This window comes from Macrobrachium nipponense, chromosome 20 (assembly GCF_015104395.2).
Source record: "Macrobrachium nipponense isolate FS-2020 chromosome 20, ASM1510439v2, whole genome shotgun sequence".
In the NCBI taxonomy this organism is placed as follows: domain Eukaryota; kingdom Metazoa; phylum Arthropoda; class Malacostraca; order Decapoda; family Palaemonidae; genus Macrobrachium; species Macrobrachium nipponense.
The window spans coordinates 48260105-48279983 of NC_061089.1; positions in this window are offsets into that span (position 1 = coordinate 48260105).

Sequence of the window (19879 nt, forward strand, 5' to 3'; positions counted from 1 at the left end):
GAACCTACAGCTTACTTTGGGATCCGAACCACATTATATCGAGAAATGTATTTCTATCACCAGAAATAAATTCCTCTGATTCCACGATGAGTCACTGTACTAATATCTATATATATATATAATATATATATATATATATATATATATATATTATATATAGATATATATAATATATATATATATATATATATATATACACGCACGTAATTACACATACGGTTACTATTTGAAATTAAAGCTGCTCACTCTACATCACCGTATTTGTTTTCAAGACTTTTCGATAATCCGATATATTTCATGTCATGAGCACGCGCGCACACACACACACACATACACACACAAATGATATGAATGTTGTAAGCCCGAAGTAAACAACAAAGTCAAATGTGTATTTTCTGTATAAAATCCGCCAAGTTGCTGTCAACATTTCATCACTAACGCTTCTTCCTTGTGTATACAAATGGAAGAGAGGTGACGATCATTCCTTTAGTGAAAATCAAGTCGTAGGCTATGCAAAGGCAGAGAATAATTCTATTTTGTCGTTAGTCACAAATGGTATGAAATATTTCGCAGCTGGCCAAGCCATTTTATATAAAATGTATTTTCATTATACAATGGATTCCAACAAAATTACGAACACAATTACCTAAACAAAATTGAGAAATCAGCTAACAGACTGCAAAGTTGAGAGAGAGAGAGAGAGAGAGAGAGAGAGAGAGAGAGAGAGAGAGAGAGAGAGAGAGAGAGACTAAACATGAAATATTATGCAGAAGTCACGTTCAGTAAACTCTAACAGTTTATTATGCCATTAAATATTAGTATTGTTCATACATGAGACCAAACACTAGGAAACAACAAAAATTATGAATTTCGTTTACCAGATCAAGAGTTCACCCGATACTATTGCAGTTGTCTCCTTATTTATAATAATTAAAAAAAGACAGATGGTACCCCATAAAAGGCCAAAATGGACCCTGTTTTTGGTGGATTTTCGTACAAATAATTTCTGAAAATCATCATCATCATTATTATTATTATTATTATTATTATTATTATTATTATTATTATTATTATTATTATTATTATTATTATGAAACTACTTATGCTAAAATAGAGAATCCTTCAACAATCCAAAAGCTTCAGAATACCTTTAATCAGTGTGTGATGAAAATAATCAGTAGACTAGGTAATAGGAAGGACATGCTGTGCAATAGATTATTCTCAAGTAATTTACCCGAACTTGCATTTATATATGGCAGCCCCAAAATACACAAGGAGGGCTGCCCACTACGCCCTATTGTTTCTAGTGGAAAATCTCCTAACAAAACCTTAGCTGTGTGGTTAGCTGGAGAACTAGGAATATACTTAGGTATATTTTCAGAATGACATGTTAAACATTCTGTAGATTTCAAAGACAAAGTTAAGAAAAAGAATATATAGGGTCACATGGTTAGTTTTGATGTAGTAGCTATTAATCACCAATGTCCCCTTAGATAAAGTATTAGAATTCTACTAGGTGATGAAAATGAAATGGAAACTTTTCTAGACGAACTCAATAAGTTTTATGCCTAAAATGAAACAAATCACTTGAAAATGAAAGAAAGTAAATATAAATTTGTGTATACCTTTGATAATACCGTGAAAAACAGAGTATGTAAAAATAGATGGGAAGGAGAAGACAGCAATACAGATGATGTAGGGGGTTTATACATAATCAATTCCAGCAATTGTGGAGATAAATATGTGGGGGAATCAGGTAGGGGAATAAGGACTAGAATCCAAGAACGTAGAAGGGCAGTACAGCTTAACTCTCAGGGGAGTGCTATAGCTATACTCTAGCTACAATAGGTTGAGACTTTCCTACAATTAGCAGGGTTGACACGTCTCCCCATCTTGCCAAAGGAGGTATTTAATCCTAATCCAAAAAGGTACATTTTCAGGATTAACCTCCTTGAGGCTAAGGTTAATCCGGAGAATGGACATATACGAGCGTAATGTCCAGCTATTTGCTTTTATTCGCAGTGACTTTTTTAAAGTAATATATGCCCTGTGTATGTATGCTTACGTTTAACGTATATATATACATACATACATACATACATATATATATATATATATATATATACTATATATATATATATATATATATATATATATATATATATATATATATATATATATATATATATATATGTATATAATGTATATATATATATATATATATATATATATATGTATGTATATATATATATATGTAATATGTATAATATATATATATATATATATATATATATATATATATATATATATATATATACATATATATATATATATATATGACTGGTAACAATGTTCTGTAACAACAGAATTCCATCTAATAAAAGGAGACCCATAAAAACACCAAAATATAGAGAAAAAAGTACTATATTTCAGAGACTGCTGTCTCCCTCTTCAGGTAGATGAATGAGAAAAGTTACAGAAAGGTGGTATTTATACCAAGAGGTCCATCCACAAACAAGCCAATTTAAGTCACCCCCGCTGATAATCTTCTTTAATCTTCTTAAGGTTGGTTGAATGAATGAGGTTGTCGATCGTGTCCGAAATCCATGCTCCTTTTGAGATGTTCATTACCTGCCTCTCTTTTATTAAGGCCGATTCCATCATTTGACTCTTGTACCGGCAGTTGCTGCTATAAAATTACACGTGACAAATTCCAGTTTATTCTATGGTTATGTCATTTATATGGTTGAAAATAGCAGAGTTGCTGTTGTCCATACCTAACTGACGTTTGTGTTGTATTAATCTCTGGGGAAGGGATTTACCTGTAAATCCGATGTAAGATTGGTCACAGTCCTGGCATGGGATTTCGTATACCAGAGTCCTTTGGAGATGCCTTTTGTTGGACGTTAATCAGGGATTTGGCTAAGGTGTTTGGGTAAGTAAATACAAAAGGGTTCGATTTTCGAGGGATTGGTTATTAATTAATCGTGTCCAGGTGGGGAATTATTATTTTATTGTTGGGTGTATCTCTGGGTCTTGTCTTTAGGGGGGTCGGTAGAAAATTACGTTTGCTTTGTGAATTGCTTCTCAATTATATGGTCATAGATATTTTAAAGACGAAAGTTGCTTGCGAATTAGTTCAAATTCTTTTTCCAGGAATTCTGGGGAACAAATTCGTAAGGCTCTTAAGAACAAGTTACTAGCTACACCTATCTTGATAGTACTGTCGTGATAGCTAAAGTAGTGAATGTATGAAAGTGAGAACGTTGTTTTCTGTATATGGTGAATTTGTATTCTGTCGTATCTCTGATTATTCAAAACATCAAGAAAAGGAATTTTGTTGTCTGTTTCCCATTCAACTTTAAATGGGATGGACCTCTTGGTATAAATACCACCTTTTCTGTAAACTTTTCTTTCTCATTCATTCTACCTGAAGAGGGAGACAGCAGTCTCTGAAATATAGTACTTTTTTCTCTATATGTGTTTTATGGGCTCCTTTTATTAGATATATATATATATATGTGTGTGTGTGTGTGTGTGTGTGTGTGTGTGTGTGTGTGTGTGTGATGTGTGTTATAGCCCCAATTAAATTTTGCATCAAGCCACTCGAAAAATTTAAAGGCCCAAATAGTATAATGTTTTGACCTCCGAGTTTTGCTTTTATACCGATGAATGGAGGGAGGTGACAGACAATCGAGAAAATCCTATTAGTACTGTGACCAGTGACCACGTTGTGACCCGTGGTCACTTCCCTTAATCATCCATACACGAGGAAATGGCAGCGCCGCTCAAAAATTTTGCCAAATCTACCAAATTGTCACGCCTTTACCTGAAAAGTTTGAACGAGTTTAAGAAAATATGGCAAGAGTGCTAATCACCCTCGAATCTCAACCTTTTGTAGCCAGAGTATAGGCATTGTTGGGAAAATGACCATAGGATGGATTTTAAGAACAGTAGCCATATATACAAAAGCAATAAAATCAGTCATAGGAGGGTAGTAGAAGGAGCACTCATCAGAGAGATTAAAGAAATAGAAGGAAAAAAAAGTTTTACCTCAGGAGATCCCATAAGCCTAGCTTTGTTATTAAAAGAAGCTAAGATTAACCCTTCTGACCTGGAGATTAGGTTTTCTGCCCAACAGACTTTTGGTGATCACTCACTCACCACAAGGGTTAATCCCATTGACCATCAGCTCAGGATATCAGCGCGACAAGAAGGGATTAGCAACTCTCAAGGAAACCAGAACAGCCATCACTTATATGACAGATCAACAAAAAGTTCCAGAAGACTGCTGGGCCTTGACCCAGGCTGACAGCATACACATCTCTTGAAAATGGGCCACAGATAGGGCCTGAAAGTACTCGAGTGCGGAGTACAATAAAATGTAAATACTTATAAGTAAAATACGTTATACACAGTGATTTTGTGGGTTTCTTTTTCAGTCTTCAGAAGAAAACTGAAAGAAGTTTTTATTTGGTTCGTTTTTTTGTTTTTATTATTATTATTATTATTATTATTATTATTATTATTATTATTATTATTATTATTATTATTATTATTAGGAAAAGACAACTTGCACACCAGCAGCTGAAATGGAAACTGGCCTTCAGGATTTTAATAAAATAAAACAATCCCAGCAAATTATCATATTATTATTCTTATTATTATTATTATATTATTATTATTATTATTATTATTATTATATTATTATTATTATTATTATTATATTATGAAAAGGCTGGAACCTGAAGTTTCCCCCCCAACTCCAAAAAGGACTCAAAGGGATTTCCGAGATGAAAAAATTCATATAAAAATAAAGCAATAAAAGAAAATAATCTCTCGTCAAGAGAGTATCAATTATTATTATGATAAGCCTGACGGCCACGCAACCCCGCTCTACACCACCCCCCCCCCCCCCCCCCCCTCGCCAAAGCCGCCACCCAACCCCCTCCCCCAATCAAATAAAAATTAAACGCAAGCCGTACTAAAATGGATTAGAAAAACACAGAATATGATTAAACAAAAATCTCTCTCTCTCTCTCTCTCTCTCTCTCTCTCTCTCTCTCTCTCTCTCTCTGAGAGAATAAGGATCATGAATTTAGACTAAAAAGAGAAAAGGAAATCCCGAGATCCGCTTCCGGCAAAGGCGTCTGAATTGATCCTCCCAAATCTAATAATCAACTTCCTCCTACCTGGCGGAATTCGTTACAGAACTCAATCTTCGCTTCTCCCGGATACGCACCTAAGAAGAAAAAAATCACACACACGCAATAACGTACTTGAAAATAAAGACACAATAACGTACCGGAAAAAAAAATATACGTAGTAACGTACCTAAAAACACGCAAAACGTAACTGATAAAACACGAAATAACGTACACCTTATAGCACGCAATAATGAAACTAAGAAGAAAACACGCGTTAACGTACCTGGAATACCGTAAATATAAATTGACGTACTTACACAAACATGCATTAACCTACCTTGAAAGAACACGCAATAAAGTATATACATGGTAAAAATGCGCAATAATATAAACAAAAAAAAACACACACGCAATAACGAAGATTCCATAGGAAAATCATATCCAATAACGTACCTGGAGAAACCCGCAATAGCATACTTGAAAAACACATGCGATAACGTACCTGAAAAAGTACACAAATCCCGAATAAAAAAAAAAAAAACACGCCATAATATACCAAAGAAAAAAGAAAAGTCACGACAAATAACCGTGCCTGTAAAAAAAATCATTCAATAATTCGCCAGAATGAAAGAAAACGAATCACAGCTGGAAGGAAAATTAAGAAAAAAAAAAACACGAAACGGAATCTGGGAAAAGATGCCGAGAATGTGAGTCACTTAATGAACCTTCATGTCCACTGTCGTATTAAGTATGATAATGAGCTGCTCATTGCCTAATTTGGCAGCCCGGTCTGGGTCCCGTGAATGAAAGGAAATTAGACTTTTGAGCGATTTAATTCTGGAAAGATGTTGGGTGCGATTTAACATGGATTGGTAAAAGGCCCATCTTCGAATCGCGAAGATTTGGAAAGCTTAAGCCAAGGTCAAGTTAGAATTAATGTCAAGTCAAGGTCGTATTTTGGGAGGATGGGAACTTCGTTCAGACGTAGTTCGTGTTTTCTCGTAAAATTGTTTTTCAAACAGACCTGTAAACATCTGGGAAGTTTGTCCGATATATTAGAGTGCGGAATACACACACACACACACACACACACACACACACACATATATATATATATATATATATGATATATATATAGAGAGAGAGAGAGAGAGAGAGAGAGAGAGAGAAATGCAAATAATGACAATATAACCATAGGGATTACTATAACATGGCCCTTTATTTCATTGCGCTTGTTTATTTAATTATATTTGTTTCTCTGGTTAAGAATGTACTTATGAATTCTAAATAATATATTTATGATTAATCATCTCACTTCTTTATCTTGCACTGTCTTCTAGCTTTCAGGGGAGAGATCTGTTTGGTGAAACTTTCGTACAAGGCAAATGATCTTATAGTTACTTGTTCCCTAACAGCGTGGATATGTGGTAGTAAGTCATCTCTAATCCATTTAAAAATGAAGGAAAATCCATATCCCAAAATGCCATCTAAGAAACTCCTTAGGAAAGTAGTGCCTTCAGTTTCACCTCACGTGGGCCGTAGTAGGCATTACTAAAGGTTGTCTGGAGCAACCCTTGGCCCTTAATTGCCTACTTTGTAACCTTTTAATTTACATCTATTCCTGCTACCTTTTTTAATATTGCTGACCAGCCTCTCTAACTTCTAAGTACACTTTTTTCTAGATCTTGCTCTAGAAACCTGTACTTCATCTTTATTTTCTGGAGCTCTATCTTGCTGTCCAACCGCTCCAACTCTCTCTTATCACACTTAAATGCTGAATGACCGAAAGTTCCCAAGAGCGTGGCTTGGCAGCCTCAAGATCATAAAATCCATCTATTATTATTATATTATTATTATATGATACGCAAGACGAACCCTATTCATGTGGAACAAGCCCACAGAGGCACCTGACTTGAAATTCAAGCCTCCACGTATATGGTGTTCATTAGAAAAAAGGTAACAGAAGGTAATGTGAAATACAGAAAGGAGAGATCTCCTATTAAAAACGAAAAATTAATTAAATTAATAAATATATAGAAAATAAGAAAGTAAATCACTAAAACACGAGAATTGCATTGGGGTAGAAATGTATTGTATCTTCGCCTTGTACTTCTGAAGTTCCAACACCCACAGGGAGGTTGTTCCACAGTCGTCAACAACAAAATCATAGGATATTAACGATCCTAGAAATATTTGTAACCTGAAAGAAACATAAATATATTTCAAAATAAACAGATTCGTGATAACTGTAACGCACACAACAGATATAGGTATACGTTCTTTCTCTTTTGACTCCTCAAGCCAAGGGGCTATAAAAACAAAACGCTATTTTGGTGCACTAATCCCCCCCCCCCCCCCCATTCCACTACCTTCTCCACCGACACCCCATCCTGCACATCCACCCTACCCCCACCTTTCCTGTGTCTGTTCTGTCTGTCATTCTGTCTGAGTGAAAAGCTTTCCTGATAATAGCAATCAGAGAACGTGGTTTTAGGGTCCAAATTCTCTCTCTCTCTCTCTCTCTCTCTCTCTCTCTCTCTCTCTCTCTCTCTCCTGAAGAACTGTGATTACCAGATGTCATTTCCCACTCCCTGCGTCGTCTTATCAAGGACAATGCATGCAAAATGTTTTCTCATGGTTACAATGGAAAGAGGAAAGCAGGCCAGACAAGTGTCAATAGCGACAGAAAATATTCCGTTCTTCATTTACACTGCAATTCAGAAAGTCCTAAAAAGAATGCTCTTTGAATAGTGACAAAAATACTCTCGGAATAGTAACAGTCTCTCGGCGCAGTGAAAGTAAAATGGAAATGCAAATAATGGCCAAGCAAGAATGATTTGACAGATGAACGAGGATGAAATTCGAATGCTTTCAATAGAGATTTTGGATAAATTAATAAAATAACTGAATTACAAGTTCCACCAGTTTAATGGACAATATCCAACGAGGATAATAATAATAATAATAATAATAAATAATAATAATTCAATAATAATAATTAATAAGAATAATAATAATAAAGAAGAAGAAGAAAAAGAAAATATCGTCATCATGATCTCCCCAGTTTACATAGATAGCATATATATATATAATAATATATATATATATATATATATAATATTATAGTATATATATATATATATATATATATAGTATATATATATATATATATATATATATATACATATATACATATATATAGTATATATATATATATATGTTATATATATGTGTATATATATATATATATATATATATATATATATGATATATATATATATATATAATATATATCATATATTATATATATATATATATATCACGAGATGCTTTACAGCTTCGTGGAATTCTTAGAAAGAACATTTTCGAGTAATTCATAAGATTTTAAAAGCTACAATATGACAGAACTTTCATGTACACCAAAAAAAAGATGATTTTAGCTGCCTTGATGTGACAATGAACCTATAAATATAGTTTTTTTCTAAATAAATAAAACAGCGGTTTAATAATAATAATAATAATAATAATAATAATAATAATAATAATAATAATAAACAATAATAATAATAATAATAATAATAATAATAATAAATGATAATAATGATAATAATAATAATAATAAATAATAATAATAATATAATAATAATAATAATAATAATAATAATAATAATAATGTACCAATACCAACTGACACCAGAGTAGATGAGAAAGAAAGAGAAAAAATTGATGAGTATCAAGACCTGAAAAAAGAAATAAGAAGGATATTGGTTGCCAGTGGGAATTGTACCCATAATCATAGGAACATTAGGCACGATCCCAAGATCCCTGAAAAGGATCTTGGACAAAAAAAGAAAAATCAGCTAAGTGAACCGCTTAATTTGTAACAAAATTCACTGAAGAGCGTTATGTTTTGATAACTTTTATTAATAATGTTTGTTATGTTATGATGGAAGCAGGCACAAAATTATCATTCGGTAACTATAAATTAATTTAACTAATCAATTAATGAATTAAACTCAACTTGGTTACAATCATCAAAGGAGCACAATTTTCATGACCTCCCTTTCCATATTAAAGAAATAATTGCACACGGTGGCACAGAATTTTTTGTACGGGTACAAAACTGAAAACGGTCACTGTCGTTCCAGCTGTGTCCCATTATCGTGGATGTGCGGTAGTTCGATCAGTCTTTTACACCAATGCAGTAAATGTCCTACCCTGTCGAACTTCACAGTTCCAGACGCCCTTTATTCCTATACTCGTTTTTTTTTCTTTTCATCTGTCCAGCCGCCTGTGGTATTTGTGTATGGTAACACGGCGTCCGGGGCTTTAGATAGTCACATTCAGCTTACATTCAACAATAATAATATCCTATTTCGAATATTAACGGTGTAATTCGCATTCAGTAAATTATTAAAACGCTTTTCAGTTGCAAATGTACACCCAAATATCCTTTTATTTACCTAAAATTTACAAATAGCGTAACTATTTAAAGCCCGGGAAGCAGTGTTACCATGTGAAAACATCACAGGCGGATGGACTGTGGTACAGTTTCCCCCGCGGACATCGAGCGACTGTAACTTCAAAAGTTCAAGGGAGGATGCAATGCATTGATACCCTACAACAATTCCCTTTGCATTGTCATAATTAGCTTACATTTTCATCTATTTATTGATTTTTTCGTTAATTTTGTTTTTGCTTAATAAATTATCTCTTCTTTCTGTATTTCCCTTTACCTTCTGTATCTTCTTTCTAATGAACATCATATTCTTTGGAAGTTTGAATTTCAATCAATGACCGCTGTGTGCTTTTTCCATATGGATAAGGATCATCTTCTGATTAATAATAATAATAATAATAATAATAATAATAATAATAATAGTGTACTTAGGAAGCAGACCCTCTCTCAAGCATACTTTATTAAAAGTAATGGCTACTTCAGCAGCATTACACTTGTAGAGATTCTTCTCTATTTTCCGAATAGCGGCTAAGTAGCACGCGGAAAAAAGCCGCTATTCGGAAAATAGAGAAGAATCTCTACAAGTGTAATGCTGCTGAGTAGCCATACTTTTAATTTTAAAATATAATAATAATAATAATAATAATATAATAATAATAGTTAAATGTTTTGTGTGATACCGCTCTAGGAAGTTATAGACTATTTTGCTAATTGATTTAATGTTCTCTGTCGTCGTGAAGTCACAGGTTATTGATAGCTAACAAGATTATGAAATAAAAAAACAAAAGAAAACAAGAAAACACCATTAATAAGTAAACCATTAAACCAACAACCAAAATACTCAAACGAACTTTACTATGAAAATGAAATGTAAAATATAGGCAAATGGCCAAGATCTGTGACCTATGAGGTCATTCAGGGCTGAGAATAACGCTGAAAAAGTTATGAGAGAGAGGAAAGTAAGATGGAAGAATGAGAATACGAACAGATTAATAGTAAGAGGATATAGTGCCTATAGTGCAACGTGTGTGGTGGACTGATAGCAATACTCCACTACGAGCTTCAATTACTATGAAAGAAGATGCAGCGAAGGAATGAAACTTAAGCACTAAGTTATGGAGACAATAATCTTTTAAGTTGCTTTAAAAAAATTAAATAAAAATTGAAATTTTATGCCTTCAAAGCTGTTTGAATCATTATTTTTAAAGAGTCCATGTTAAGTACTCTTATTTAACGATCTTTAAAAATGAAAATTAATTTTTTTTAAGATTATAGTCACAAGTACCAACGACGAGTATAATTTTAAGTAATAATAACAGAGCTTCAGCTAGGTCAAATTATTCAACAAATAAATATTAATCTTCAAGAAAAACTACTGGCGAGTACTTCCTATATCTGACTCAAACGCTTATATAAACAGGACACCTTCACGATTTCATATGGATTTTATCGGCAATAAACTAATAATACGAATATGCATAAGAATATTTAAAGTTTAATGTGAATACACTGTTATTTTAAATTTAATCTCTTGCTAAAAAAAAGTCAAGTAAACGAAAAAAAGTGTATTAAAAAACGAGGAATTTCCTTATACAGTCAGTTATTCTAAACCGAATCTTTTGCTTAAAAAAAAAAAATAAAAATAAATAAACAACAAGTTTGGTAGTTCCAAACGTATAGTAATACATATGAAATCAACCGAGTACTTTGCAAAGCAATGATTTTATGATTAAATCGACCAATTGCTTTGGCAGCGCAAAGCAGAAACTGGGTAAGAAGTTACACGACCCCAGATAGCTATTCCTGTCGTGATTTTAACAATCCTCTTAAATTGATTCAATACGAGGGTGAACGAGCGCTCATCTTTTCATCAGAGATGTCAAGAGTCAAGGGGAGTGTAAACCAGAATCTATATTTAGTAAGAAGCAATGAATTATGGATAAGTAAGAAGCAGAAAAAAAGAAAATAGTCATTCGGTGACGTTTTCAAAAATCTAAAAATATTGAGGAATCGCAAGAGGGCAACGATACGAATGAAGCTGTCACATGAAGGGAGACATTCTTTTGCTTTAAGTCTATTTTCGAAATACAAAGGATAAGCGTCCTTAAGTGTATTACCTTATTAAAGTAAATCTCACATGGGCGGCATCACTGACCGAAAAAATAATTTCCTTTTTTTTAAGGCCTAATGCAACTGGCACGGGCCAGGTTGTTTTGCTTATGCAAATGTCACAAACTGAATGATGGCTGCATTAAGCGTTATGATGGCACTATTTGCATATCATCTGCACTCCGTTGCAAAGCTGGACTGGCTTTCATTAGGGGGAAAATCCCGAACACTTTTCAAGCTATAAAGGGGCTTTGTTCTAACGAGGATTTTCGCGGAACGTAGCCAGAAGGAGAATGAAACCGGTAATTACGAAAAATCCACTAAAAAAGTGTAATTACTCTCGTTTACTCTTATACGATACCAGGCAAGAGGCTAACATGGTTTGCAACAAATTAACACGTTTTTATCTAATTCAAGATAAAATCGGGTAGTCGTTATTCTGAAAAATAATATAAACTCTATAAATTCTAGATGAAGCAAAGTTTAATATAAGTAGTATCTCAGCACAAGGAACTCGAGTGCGCGTTTTCTTCGAGCGCGTTTTCTTTCCGATTGCTGGGATGAAGATGGTAACTATAGTCTTTCCAGACTCTAAGGTGTTTCCAAGTTTCAATATGAAACTAGATTTCACAGGAAAAATTTCCGGAACGATAGTCGGAGAGGATTTTTACCTTTATTCTTGAATACCCTCAACAAGCTAAAGAGCGGAAGTACTTAAGGAATTATTCATGACATTCAAAACTTTATTCATTACTTCTTCGTAATCTATCTTTATATTCTCAATGAAAATCGTGTGAAGAAACTAATTCATTCTAATATAGAACCGAAGTACCCCTTACCTTCAATTAATTGACCGACAAACACAAACGCACATGCTCATATACATACACACACACACACACACACACACACACACATATATATATATATATATATATATATATATATATATATATATATATATAAATATATATATAAGTGTGTGCGTGTTTGTGTGCTTGTATATTTGCATGTGGTGCGTGTGTTTGCGGGTCAATTAACTGAAGGTAAAATGTACTTGGGTTCTCTATTAGAATGAATTAGTTTCTTTACAAGATTTTCATTGAGAATGGAAAGATTGATTACGAAGAAATAATGAGTAAAGTTTTGAATGTCATCACAATTCCTTAAATACTTCCAATCTGTAGCATGTTGAGGATATTCAAGAATAAAGGTAAAAATCCTCTCTAACTATCATTCCAAAAATGTTTCCTGTGAAATCAAGTTTTATGTTGAAACTTCGAAACACCTTAAAACCTAACAGTGCCTTTCGTCGGCAGACTCCGGGAAAGACTAGTTACATCTTCATCCATAATATACATATATAGTATATATATATATATATATATATGATAATATATATATATATAATATATATATATATATAATATATAGATATATAATATATCTATTATATATACCAAAAGTATCCATATATATACAAATGTATAAATTTATCCCACGGTCACGGTTGTTTTGCTTATGCAAATATCACAAACTGAATGATGGCTGCATTAAGCGTTATGATGGCCTATTTGCATATCATTTGCAGTCCATCTGAAAAGCTTAACCAACGTTCATTAAGAAAAATCACACTAACTTTTCATCTGACGAAACTGATTCCTCTTATAATGTTTGTTTCCTGGAAAAATGTATAGAGATACTCAACAGTTAATTGAAAACTTGGTATTTAAGACATAAATAATCAATATCCTTTAGAAATTTGTATGTTGCTGAATTGTTTCAAAATAAATTTTGAAATAATTAACTATTTCATCCTATAATTCAAAGATGCAGGAAACTATTAAAAAATAAGAATGATGAATTGTGCAAAATAAGCATTTTGAAGCTCTTAAGTTAAAGGGGCATGAAAGTCTCTCTCTCTCTCTCTCTCTCTCTCTCTCTCTCTCTCTCTCTCTCTCTCTCTCTCTCTCTCTCTCTGCTTTAAAAATTTTGCTAGTCTTGCGGACACTGAAAAACAGTAAATATGCGGTGCCAAACGGGAAGTTTTGATAAACACAAGGAAATTAATTTGATTAAATCAACTACAATTGTTGAAAAGCCACACATTTTCAGGTCTGCTGAGAGAGAGAGAGAGAGAGAGAGAGAGAGAGAGAGAGAGAGAGAGAGAATCTAGTTACAAATATCTTTCGTTATTTTGCCATATTTACACAAGATTATTTCCGTGAAGTACACATATGGCAGTAAGTAGGGAAGATGCCGCACCGCAGAAGAGTACATTTTAATTCACAGATGTGTTGAAAAGCAATTTCAGTTGCGCAGTTCATCACATTTGTGAAGACAGCTGTAGTATTTCCATACTGCGACTCGCCGTGAGGTCACGTTCCAAAGTCATCAATTCGCAGATGTATATCGTAACATGATTTTGTAACATGACACTCTCAGGCCAGCGTTTGCATACTTAGCTCCAATCTAAAGTTAATCATTTATTCAAATCACGTTTGCGTTTCACTGGATTCAGTTTCTTTGTGTATTTTTCCATGTGATTATATAAAATAAATCTTACTGTTATAAAAACGAGTTGCTACCATTTAAAAGAAACATCCTTTAAAAAAGTGTATATATATATATATATATATATATATATATATATATATATATATATATATATATATACATATACATATATATAGTACATACACACACACACACACACACACACATATATATATATATATATATATATATATATATATATTATATATATATATATATATATAAATTCAATATCACAAGGTAAATTCTATTTCCATAGGCAACATCTTCCACAATTTCCCGAATTCCTGTAATAGATTCACATAAAAAAAAACATTCTACTTTCCTCTCCACCGAAAATTGAATTTTCCCTCAGCCGATCATGGGAACAACAAAATTCCTCTGCGTGAATATTTTTCCATTGCATTTCCAAAAAGATCCTTCTGGGGATATTAGGTTATTTAATATTTCCGGGAACTTTGTTACAAGAACGCCAACGAGGATGGCATCCTTCCATCAGTTCCAAAGAACTTGGAAACAGAGACGACGCATGACGCCTCAACCGAGTGTACCATTTCTGAGCGGTCACCCGTCCAAGCACCGTCAGAGCCAAGGCTGGCTGCTCAGAGAACGTGGATGAGGCTGAAAGCCATTTATTTCCTTGCTGACATTAGATGCTCTGGGATTCGAATTAGCTCATCAACTGCAGGAAAAAGTGGCAGAAACTTTTCGTACTAATTTAGTGAGAGAGAGAGAGAGAGAGAGAGAGAGAGAGAGAGAGAGAGAGAGAGAGAGAGCATACCTTGCAGACCTTGCAGCTCATTCGGGTTTCCCAAGGTACCTCAGTGTAAGGCATAAGTTTAGATAAGCATAAAGAAATTAATTTGATTAAACCAACTACAAATGTTGCATAGCCACACATTTTCAGGTCTGCTGAGAGAGAGAGAGAGATATATATATATATACACGTGTGTGTGTGGAGAGAGAGAGAGAGAGAGAGAGAGAGAGAGAGAGAGAGAGAAAAAATTATATATACATACAAATGTGTGTGTGGAGAGAGAGAGAGAGAGAGAGAGAGAGAGAGAGAGAGAGAGAGAGAGGAAATTATATATACGTATCACACGTGTGTGGGAGAGAGAGAGAGAGAGAAGAGGGAGAGAGAGAGAGAGAGAATGGAATGGATTCTTTCAAATTTCCCGAAGGGCAAAGTTGCCCACAAACTCCAGCCAAGGAGTGACTGCTGAATTATTCATGGCTCCACATGTACGTGAGGCCTATTACTCAAGGCCCTTCTCCAACCCCGAACGCTACAACTCGAGACATTTAACGCTGAGACAAATTACGATGGAATACAAGAGAAGAAAGTAGGAAAGAAAGGAAAGAAGAAAGTAAGAAGGACAGAAAGACTATAAGGAAGAAAGAGAAGTCACAAGTTTACCGCCTAAGATTCACTGACTATTATTTATTCTCTGACATTCTTCCATTCAGTATAAGTTTCTATTGTAAGAAAATTTTTCTTGGGTTATTTTCACTTAGGTCTGTGGATGTTTTCCATACAATTCTTTCTTGACTTCTTATTTCCATTTCCGGTGTTCTTTACGCTCTGTCCTTTTTGTCGTGACTTTCTATTTGTAAAAAAAAAAAAAAAAAAAAAAAAATACGTTTTTAATCTTTATTTGTAGTTTTCATCGTAAATGTAACCTTTATCGTAACTCATTCGGCGTCAGATGTAGTTCATTTACGTTTCATGATTAATCATGTCTGCTCTCTTCGCGGGAATCAAAAGTCACAAGTCTTCAAAAATTTCGGGGTAAAATTCTGATTTATACAATTACGATAAACGTCAAGGAACAACAACCTTTAGATAAAATAACCACCTTGTAAGCGATTACTCTCTCTCTCTCTCTCTCTCTCTCTCTCTCTCTCTCTCTCTCTCTCTCTCTCTCTCTAAGATTTCATTTCATGGTGCTACTGAGAAAAAAAGGCCATGAATAACAAACTCTAGATATGATAGTCACCTTTTAGACTCTCTCTCTCTCTCTCTCTCTCTCTCTCTCTCTCTCTCTCTCCATTTATTATAAGGTATCGTTACTTGGCACAACAGAAAAATGTCAAGGAACAACAATCTCAATATAGGATAATCACCTTGTACACGATCTCTCTCTCTCTCTCTCTCTCTCTCTCTCTCTCTCTCTCACCAAGACGTGCTATAGTTCGACAGATCTAAACTGAGAGATTGTGCTTTTCTTTGGGTAAGGACCCTGCTGCCACATCTACCAGTATCCAGTTTTGAATACCTTACTTTATAACATGAATCAATAAATGGGAAGTCTAAAGTTTTTAGCATGTTATGCTGAACTTGAGCGTTCACATAATTGTGATTATAATTTCATTTGTAAATTAATTGAGAAATCGCATTTATAAACGTGACAATTGTTTCGAGAGACGTTGCTACTTTTCTTGTTACCTTTGACATGAGATACGCAGGTGGGCCAAGCCTATTAAACCATGAAGTTTAAAGGAATTATCATTTAGGCTACCCATTTGGATAAGCCCCACAGCCCGGTCTAGCTGAGAACTTTAGCGCCAAAAAGAATGACCTCTTGATTTAGGTTACCGAGAACAATAGTCAGTAGGGAAATTAATTCATTCTCACAGAAAGCGAGCTGTGAAGCTGCCAAATGCAGTTAATCATTCTGAAAACTTGCAAACAGGCGATGCTGCAAAGGATATCTGTTATTGAACTAAGATCATATGACAATGAAGAGTCTTCGTAATGTTCATTTTGTATAGAATCATATTATTACAATTCGTGTGATAATTATTGTAAATAAATTATTTCTCTCCCAATGAGTTTGTGCAAGAACCTTATAAAAAGTGAAAATTGTTACATGCATTAGATTTATGAGTTAAAGTAAATCTTTTTTTTTCTCTAATATGTTTTCATATCTGTATGTCACATTTTCAGAAGAAAATGTCATAAGATAATGGTAATGCCAGATTTTTGTACTTTAAATGAAAAAAAAATCAAATAAAATGCTATGTAATATATTCAAAATTTAAAAGGTATAAATTATAAAAACATAGAGAAATAAATTACAGCTATGTAATATATTCAAAATTTAAAAGGTATAAATTATAAAAACATAAGAGAATATTACAGCCTTAAAAGTAATAACCAAATAGAATGGGGATCAATTAAATTGAAGTCAAGAGGTTTTAAAGACAAAATATACTATGAAAAAGGAAATGAAATTTAAATAAATCATAACTTGATGAATGAAAATGAGGGGAAAACCTAAAATAAAGAGCAATGAAATGCAAAATATTACAAACTTGTTTAGGAAATGGATAGTATGGCAGACGATAAATTCAAATAATAAAAAAAGAATAAATAGAAGTTACTTTACTGACAAGATTATAAGAAAATGTCATAAGACATACTGAATGGTAATTACCGATTTTTATTACTTTTAATGAAAAAGATCATTAAATAATAAAATTTAATATATCCAAAATTTAAAGGTATAAGTCGTGACAGATATAACAATAAATAGTCTCAAAAGTAATAACCAAATAGAATGGGGCTCGAGTTTACGGATTAGGATTTATACGGTCAGTTTCATTAAGTACTGTCCCAAATATTGCCTCGCTGGGAGATGGCTGAGGTTAAGAGAGAAGTGGCACAGGGTTTTTCTCAAGGAGGTAACAATCTATCAATTTAGAACTTTAGATACTAAAAAAATGTGTGTGAATATTTCTAACTCACAGTTGAAAGTCGAACGAATAAAGGACTTTGACCTGAGGAAATTATCACTTGCTATAAGCTGTCAAAAAAAAAAAAAAAAAAAAACTATGAAATCATTATAAATAAAAAGCTAGCCGTCGAGATGAAGAAAACGTATTGTAATTCCAAAGTGAAAACGAAAATCATTGCGTAAGTAGTAGATCTTACCTTGCGCATTTTCTACCTGAAAAGTCATGTCCACCTTCCTCCGTCTACAAATTCAAGATATCCCACTGAAATGCCTGTTTGGGAGAAACACTACATACTAAGGCTATACTGTGAAATCTAAAAAAATAAAAGTACTGTGTCTCAGTTCAGTCACCTACTATCCCGTGCACTCGTAAGGTAGCAGCCTATGTGGGAGGCTGGGTGGAGGTAGGGTTTGGGGAGGGTCGGATGGTTGGGATGGTGTAGTCAACCACACACTATCACTAGACAGAAATCTAATCCCTGTAAAATAAATTTCATGAAGCTTCTAACTACAAATTAATTAATTCAGCGTGATGGACAACCCTCTACTTTAAGTGATCTATCCTAAATTCGACCTTCAGAATCTGATAACATCATGGCGAATACCAGATTGAAAGTGACCTGAAATTCGAAGACTATTATCATTTCTCTTTGTCGCGTTTGGCAAAAGCAGTAGTATCCTCAGCGTAAAGTAGCAACTTAAAACATAATTTTAGCGTTCGTATTTATGAGCAAAGTGTCCCACTCACAGCGTGGTGAATTTATTGTTTTCAGTCAGTTTATCAACAGGTTTTTTTTTTTAATCTCATGCTTGTTTGGCTAGGGTTAGACATACTAAGAAGTTTGTCAGATATGTGAAAATTGTATCAAAATCTTTTATCTCATATCTGGAATGCTATATAATGAATAAAAATGTGTATTTTGTTTTCCATCAGTTTAAACCATGCATTGCCCAGCTAGCACCAATCAGAGCCCAACTTCGAAAGGAAGTCACCGTGTCTTCAAGGGACTCCAAGAAGGTCAAATCAAGGCTCCGAGAGAGAGGAGGGCATTCCCTGAGAACCTCCAGCCAGCAAACCTCGACAAGCCAGTGATCTGAAAAAGCAACAGCGTGCCATACGTGCTCTTTCTAATCTCTGTCGTGAGGGTACACCCACCTTTTCGTGTTCTGATCCGTGTCTAATGACCTTGAACATCTGCAAAATTAAGAAGAACAGAGGATGTTTTAGCAGAGATTGAGACAAGATTCCGTTGAGACCTATCTAGGTCAGTTGGACGCGCCAACAGCTAACGGTCATTCACGGACCACTTTAAAAAACCCAGTTACGGGTCATGAAGCGGAGCGCACAGGGATCGAACTCAGGCGAGTGCGAACCGAGTACTCTACCGACAATGGTTACTGGCAAAGCAAAAATTAATTTAATTCAGAGAATAAAGGAACATGTAAAAGACTTAATTTGTTAATTGGAATAAGAGTGATGCTTGCAATAGGTTAGAATAACATTAAATATTTACACATGATACACATAGCATGCACCTTTATCAAGGCATAGAATATGTTAAAAATACAATTACCAATTACATAAAGCTTTATTTCAAATTCTTTATCACTAAAGATTACAACACAGCAAAGCATATTGAAAGAAAAATCTGAAATATAACGAAAACAAAAAGCAATTAACCGATTATACGTATATATATATATAATATATATATATATATATATATATATATATATATATATATATATACATATATATGTATATATATGTACATATATATGTATATATATATGTACATATATATGTACATATAAATGTACATATAAAATGTACATATATATGTACATATATATGTATATATATAGTACAT